At 34.2% G+C, this 7,794-nt stretch overlaps 1 pseudogene; it reads left to right on the top strand.

Annotated features, from left to right (window-relative positions):
• The first annotated feature begins 819 nt into the window (after window positions 1–819).
• LOC128551375 (uncharacterized) lies at window positions 820–5,847 on the top strand (annotated as a pseudogene).
• Window positions 5,848–7,794: the final 1,947 nt, after the last annotated feature.

Genomic DNA, 7,794 nt, shown 5'->3' with positions numbered 1-7,794 from the left:
ATGACTACGTTTTCCACAAGCGGGCTGTAAAAAAAATAATCAAGTAGTGCTCAGGTGAGGTTAAGGTTCATTCTATCGGAAAATTAGTGGGTCTAAATAATTTAGATTGGCGGGTTTGTTACTGGACAAAGGTCATAAAAAGTATACACCAATGGATTCGTCTTGGAACGAAGTATACGACTAGATAATCAAACTACGACTACGACTCTTTCATAAGTCGTACGACGACGAGTTTGATAACAAAATTGGTCATGTATTTTCAAAATCAAGGGTTGCTTCAAAATACCTGCGGAGTCCATTTAAAATGTATTAATAGACAGACAAGACATGTATCTAGTTCCTGCCACCCTTTAAATTGCCCAAACTTTTTCTAAAAGGCTTACAATTTACGATTGAAAATTCATTTTAAAATGCTTCAGACGATTGTTTTCATCGTGTTTTGTTGACATGACGGACTACTTTTTTGTTACTATACATACTAATATTGCACGGTGAAAACGTGCTCGATTCCCGCCAAATATAATAAAGGATAGTTCTTCACGCCGTTTTATAAAGAGAGAGTTCTTTATCCCGATTATCATTCTCGACAGATTTTATAGATCCAATAACACTATTCTAAGAGCGTTTTTTTCGTAGACAAACTAGTTTCGGTTTTAACCCGGTTTCCGAAACTATCCGTTTGTTGAGTGATTTTTTTTAGAAACTGTAACTGGTTTGCTTCTTTTATTTGCTGAAACCTAAACCAGTTTTTCAAACTATCGAAACCGCCCCCCGGAGTGGTTTCGTCGGTTTCATACTATCCGAAAACGTGTACAGAAAATGGCGGGAGGCAAGGTGCTGAAGTTGGAAATCGGTAGTTCTGATGCGGCCGAGTGGGCACAGACGGTGCAAGACAGTGGTAATAACAATAAAAGTTTATTTTACCATTTTAAGATATAAGAATCAAATTTTGTGTTAATCGATATTACTTTAATCGAGTAGAACAGCAATGATAATATGAAATGGTGATTCGTACACAAAGATTCGAACATGAGCATGCATGGAAGTATGTAGTTTTGCTACCAGCCAGATAATCTGTATTTTGATATTTTTTTAAGGTAAACAACATAGAGGATCACGATATTGTCATTGTGAGTTGTATAAATAATCGCAGGATTATAGACCCACCTGGCCACCGCAATCTAGTAACCTAATTTTAAGTTCAACTGATCTTTTCCCCCCACATGGACATCATGAAAATCATTCTGATAATACAGCTCTGTTGCAAAATGACAAGTGGACAAAATAAGGCCAAAATTGAGTTTAGCTTTTATTGATTCAGTCAATCTTTTTTTCAGTATGGGGAATATAACAACTTTGGCTATTATGGCCATTAATGGCTATTTTAGCTGCAATTGGATATAAAAGTGACACAAAAATGTCAAATAAATATTTGAACACATGTGCTGAGTAAACATTTCAGAATAATACCTTGCGTTTTATAAATAATATGCATGTTGTTTGTTTAAAACAGAAAAAAAACTAAAATCTACCGATGCATTTGCATTTTACATGATAATTTTATGATGAATTACGATCGGATTATTTTTTTATTTATGCTTTTTATTTTTTTTTTTTTTTTTGCAGACTTATAACATATAGATCTAAGTATACACTTTTTTATAATGAACAAACTCTCTGTTTCTATAATCAATTCAAATTAGCGTAGATTATGTTTTACTAATATTTACGATCGTCGTCTAGAAACACAAGTTGAAGTATTAATTGTTGCCTCTTGTTATATTTCATTTCAAAAATATAGTGCGTGTAGGCTAGCAGTAAGTGACTCATGTACGGCTAGAATTTTTGGCTAGCAGTACGGGCCCGTAAGGCTAGCCGCTTCCTATTTTTAACGTTATCTCGTGTTTTTGTGTAACTATTATACCCAATTATTTCTAAAGCAGAATAAAACAAGATTGAATGAAATATAAATTTAATAGAGTTATAAAAGTTCGACACAATCAAGACACACAAATAGTAAATGTAAATTGTCAAATTAAAGTATATAGAAACGAAGACGATGTGTCAAATTAGAAATAGACAAAAGGCTCGAAATAGCTATTAAGCTAGTTCATACAAAACCGCCGGTAATAATCAAAACAAATAAGTCAGCATAGCGAAGAAAACAAACAAAAACAAAACAGACAGAAAAGGGGGCGGCAGTGGCGGGTTAAGAAAATTCTTTCAAACGTTGTGTCAATATCGACGTGTCAAACCAAACTGTACAAAAAAACGCCGAAATTTATGAGCATTAAATGCGCTTGAATACTAAAATTATTCAAACGTGAAACGGTGACACCCATAACAACTAAGGAAAGAAAACTCTTGTAACCTAAATTATATGTCTTTCTCAAAAATACTATAACTAAAAGAACTCTTTATTAAATATATCTGCCGAATTTATTCAATAATTAAAAAATTTTAGTAAACGAAAATACTTCAAATAACAGCTAAAATAGCCAAAAATGGATATAATAGCCAGAATTGTTATATTCCCCAACCGGTAGATCTATTTTAAAGATTTAAAAACACAGCTAAATGAATATCTTGCAATGTATAAACAAGTGTGGCATAATTTCTGACTAGATATATCAAGAATTGTGCATACTTGAACATTAATTCAATAGAATATTTAGGTAGTAAAAAGGTAAACACAAAGCCTGGGCCTCCTAAAATGTCACCGTCAGTAAAAACAAGGTAGATACCTGTATTTCTCAACTTTCCACTGCAAATCATGCACAGTTACCAGAATGAAAACACAAGAATAGATACAGTGAGTAACTGCACAATTGAATATAGCCTAATTCATTTGGCATTCAGGTTGCTTGAGGAAATTGGGAATGTGTGGTGGTGGGGTGGGGGGTGGGAGGCGAGTAAAATATCTTTCAAACTTTAAATTGGACAGTGCAATTTCATCTCTAGAAATCTAGCCACTTGTGGATTACAAATAATTTATAACAGTCAAGGTGACTTATTGTGATACTGCCCTGTCGGACCTCGTCAACAGTAAAAGTTCAAATCTCTCACTCTTACTGCTTTCTGTTAATAGTAGCATATTGGTAAACATTTTCAGATAATTCTTCTGACATCATCAGATTCTATAGATGATGATGACCCACTGTTTTTAACTGTCGAACATTTAACCCTTATTTAAAATGTAATTTTTAAGCACGGAAATTCACCGACTATATACCGTCTGTTCCTTTAATTTAATTTTTGTTTAAAACTCAAGTAAAATGTTGAATGACACATGTTTACTTTATGAATATAAAAATGGACAATTATAGTTGATTATATTTGTTAAAATGTTATAAACATGATAAAAATAATGTCAAGGTGTCAACATCATAACATGACTGAATCATTATACCAGGAAAGATAAGCTATTTCACTCAAATGAAACTTGGACTATATCATCAAAATGAAAGAGACATGCGCATATTATTGGGACTTTCAAGTCCGATTAATTTTTTTTAGTTTTGCCCCTTTTTTGACTTAGCCATATCATTTTATCAAGCTCTTTCATGGGGGCATTTGTAATAAAATCTTGACACTATTCTTGTTTGAGTTATGTCCCTTTTTTGGACTTAGCCATATTATTCTGTCAAGCTCTTTCAGGGGGGCATTCCTCTTACAATGTTAACATCAATCTTGTTTTTGTTTTCAGGACCGGCAGCTTTAGGCCTACCTGTTGGTCCATTTGCTTCACTAGTGCCAAAAATGTTTCATCGCTTCATTTCTGAGGAAACACTTCATGTCAGAAAATGAGGAGCTTGCTAATGTGCTGAGAAATAAAAATTGAGCCAGCTGATATTCCAGTTATTGTAAAGGTCAGTATAAAGAAAAACGGAAACATTCGTGACAGATTGTAGCCTATCAGAATTCTTCAATGGGTAAATTCTTAAAGACTTAGCATTATCAATGACTGATCATTACCTGTAATGTGATCATGAAAAATACCTGTAAAAATGTGAATGTACATGCTTTTCAACACAGTTTATGAATTGAGGCCTTGTTAATGGCCCAATAATACTCTTGAGGGGGGTGGTGTGTGTGGTGGGGTGGGAGGGGGGATCATTTTAACTGTAAATTGGACAGTGTAGTTTCAATCATCTCTAGAAATCTAGCCACTTGTGGATTACAAATAATTTATGACGGTCAAGGTGAGTTATTGTGATACTGCTCTGTTGGACCTCGTCAACAGTAAAAGTTCAAATTTCTCACTCTTACTGCTTTCTGTTAATAGTAGCATATTGGTAAACATTTTCAAATAATCCGTCCAACAGCTCTTCTTTCTCTCTCTCTCTCTCTCTCTCTCTCTCTCTCTCTCTCTTACTTACCGGTAAATCGGTAATATATATGTCATAGTGTTTAAGGTTTATATGCAACCCTGTATTCATGAATAGATTTAATCAATATTGTTATCATTACTTTGAGTTTGGTTATCATCTCTTTTAAAGGCATATACAGAAGAAGTGTACCCACAGGTGCTTGACAAACTAAATGATGTTGGAAAGATTGCAGTGGAAAAAATCCATCCATGGGTCCTGAATACCCTCATTGATTGGGAGAACTTCGATAGAGTAATTGTTAAAGGTATAAATCTGCTCATTGTTCTTTAAAAAAAAAAGCACCAATAAATGGCAGTAGGTCTTCATTTAAGATTTTAGAGCAGAAATTGCTGGCTCAGTCAGAGGCTAAAATTTTGCCTCAATGCTTGGTTATTATGAGGGGAGAACAATGTCCCTTTCTGATGAAGTTGTTTCAAATAGTATTTCTTTGCTTTTTCAAACAGCTGAAAAATACATGTATGTGTGCTTAAGGCGTCTGATTGCAAAAGCCTTAGGCACGATATGTCAATTTAATATTTGATTTTTCAGCTCCACTATTTCAAGAATTTTCAAATAACTTGGCATAAATGTTTACCATAATGAGACGATGTGTCATGCGCAAGACCTAGACCGCTAGCTCCGAGGTCAAGGCCATACTTACAAGTCAAAACCCACCTGTCATTGTCCTAACATAAAAAAAACGGGACATCCGTGTCGTTCAGACACATTTCTAGTTCTTCTAGCTTTCGACTTGACTTAATGCTGAAACATTTGTTTTCTTTGCATGTCTTCAGAAGATGCTTTGAGTAATCCTACAGGAGGAGATTCGGTTAAACAGACTGATTCTAACAACAATGATGTTACAGCCTGTAAGGATGTCAGTTATGTGGCTGAAGGTCTACCCAGTAGCAATGACAGGTACCATTGGACAAATGATCGAGTAAGAAAACTCATCGACTTACATTCAAGATATGAAGAAATGTTTAATAAGCCGTCAACTAAAAAGATAACCATCTGGTAAAAGATAGCTGAAGAAATGAATGCCAATAGTGAATCTTCTGTATCAGTCACTGGTGTACAGTGTGAACAGAAATGGAAAAACATAACGAAAAAGTTTAGGGACTGCGTTGACCATAATGCTAAATCTGGCAATGACAGAAAAGAGTGCCCTTTTTTCCAGGAACTGAACGCATGCTATGGCTACAGGCCGAATGTAAAGCATGTGTACACAAGTGGAAATACCGATGAAGTGAATGAGAGCAGTAACGAAGAGACATCTACGTCCATTTCAACTGCCAAAAGAAAAACAACTAAAAAAGATGAAGTTGTATCAATTTTGAAGAATATACAGGAGGAAATGAAAGAGGACCAAGAAAAATTGATGGAAATGCTAGAAGAGCAACACCAAGACCGTGTCAAACAGGAGGAAAAAAAGCTTAAATTACTTTCAGATTTAATTTCCAATTATAAGAAATGAGCTGTTCTCATGTTGTTGATATAGATCAATTACAAAAAGTCACCCAGAACTTGTGGATATTAATAAATGTGTGGGTAAAAAGGTCATATTTTAATGTTACTTATTTTATTAGCTCATCTATTTTTTGGAAACAAAATTACGAGCTTATGTCGTCACCTGAGCGTCGTCTTCTTCCGGTTAAGTTTTGTGTTTAGGCACACTTTTCTCCTAAAGTATCAAAACTATTGCTTTCAAACTTAGTACACTTACTTACTATCATAAGGGGACTGTATCATAAGGGGACTGTGCATGCAAAGTAACATAACTCTGGCAGGCATTTTGACAGAATTATGGTTCTTTTTTTGGACTTAGCGACTTGGAAAATAAGGTTAAGTTTTGTGTTTAAGTCAACGTTACTCCTTAAGTATCAAAAGAATTGCTTTAAAACTTGCAACACTTACTTAATATCATATGGGGACTGTACAGGGCAATTTGCATAACTCTTGCTGGAATTTTGACAGAATTATGGCCCTTTTTGAACTTAGCAACTTGGAAAATTTGGTTTAGTTTTGTGCTTATGTCCACTTTACTCCTAAAGTAACAAAGCTATTGCTTTCAAACTTTAAACACTTTCTGATACAAAGCAAGTTCAATAACTTTGACTTGCATTTTGACATAATTATAGCCCTTTTTATGCACTTATGTACATGTACTCTATAATTTAGCAACTCTGAAGTTTTGATTGAATTTTTATGAAGGGCCCCTCCAGCTTTTAAATGATAAGAAAAGTAGATGAGCGGTCTGCACCCGTAAGTCGGTGCTCTTGTTTGTATAGTATTAAGAAATTATTGCTTAAAGTATGTAATTGTTGCTTAAAGTATCTTTCAACCCACCGCTTAGTCCAGTAGGTAGAGCGCAGACTAAAAATTGTAAAGTGACTGTTTTCTTTGTGACTTTATACAAAGTATTTATTTCTGACTTTACAAATTTGATTTGACCTAGAACAGATTGATCTGAATAATATTAGTACATATTACATTTAGTATCAGAGTCTGAAATAATATGTACTTCAAAGCATTGCTTTCTTTTTGGTATAATTTTAACGTTTGATGATTGTTTATTGATCTATATTTCATGTTTGTAATTTTGTGTTATTGCTCATGGTAAGTGCTACATGTACTTACAGTTTAAAGTTTAACTTTGACATTGACAATCAGTGAGATAGTTATGGCAGATAAATTGCATTTTCAATGCATGATAGAGAGCTGAGTTGAAGCTGACATTTTTGTTATGTTAATATTTGGGCTAATCCAGGCCCCATCTTATGTGAACTTTTTCATGACATTTTATTTGCTCTAGTCACTTCTTTTTGTACTAAAGCGAAAGGCTAAGAAGCCAGGTATTAAATCTATTTTTATGCTCCCAGTGTCGAAGACCCTGGAGGCATATAGTGTTTGACTTTTCCGTCCCTCGATCTGTCATTCCGTCTGCCACACTTCCTTGCGTACTCAACTCCTCCTATAGTTTTCATCCAATTCAAATAAGACTTTATACATATCATCAACATGAAGTAGACATTTTTATTTCTTCAGAATTAATCAATTTTGATGTTCGATTATTAATATTTTGAGTTATTGCCCTTTTTTGACTTAACAACATATCACAACTACATCTGTAACTTGTGTTCTAAACTGGTCCTACAGTTTTCACCCACTTAAAATGAAACTTTGTATAAATATCATCAACTTTGAGTGGGAACATGTATGTCATTGTAACTTCCATTCGCTTAAAATGAAACTTGGTATGTAATATGAACATGAGTAAAAATATGTATCTTTATCGTAACGTTGACATCCAGGTACCATTTTTTGGACATAGTCATATTACAACTTCAAAGAGGCATATGCATAGGCTTTGGACTTTCATGGCTGATGATAGATTCAAGATTGAGATATGCTCCTTTTTTAC

This window comes from Mercenaria mercenaria, unplaced genomic scaffold (genome assembly GCF_021730395.1).
Source record: "Mercenaria mercenaria strain notata unplaced genomic scaffold, MADL_Memer_1 contig_1034, whole genome shotgun sequence".
Classification (NCBI taxonomy): domain Eukaryota; kingdom Metazoa; phylum Mollusca; class Bivalvia; order Venerida; family Veneridae; genus Mercenaria; species Mercenaria mercenaria.
Note: the sequence above shows the minus strand (reverse complement) of the source record. Positions and strands in the feature narration are given on the sequence as shown.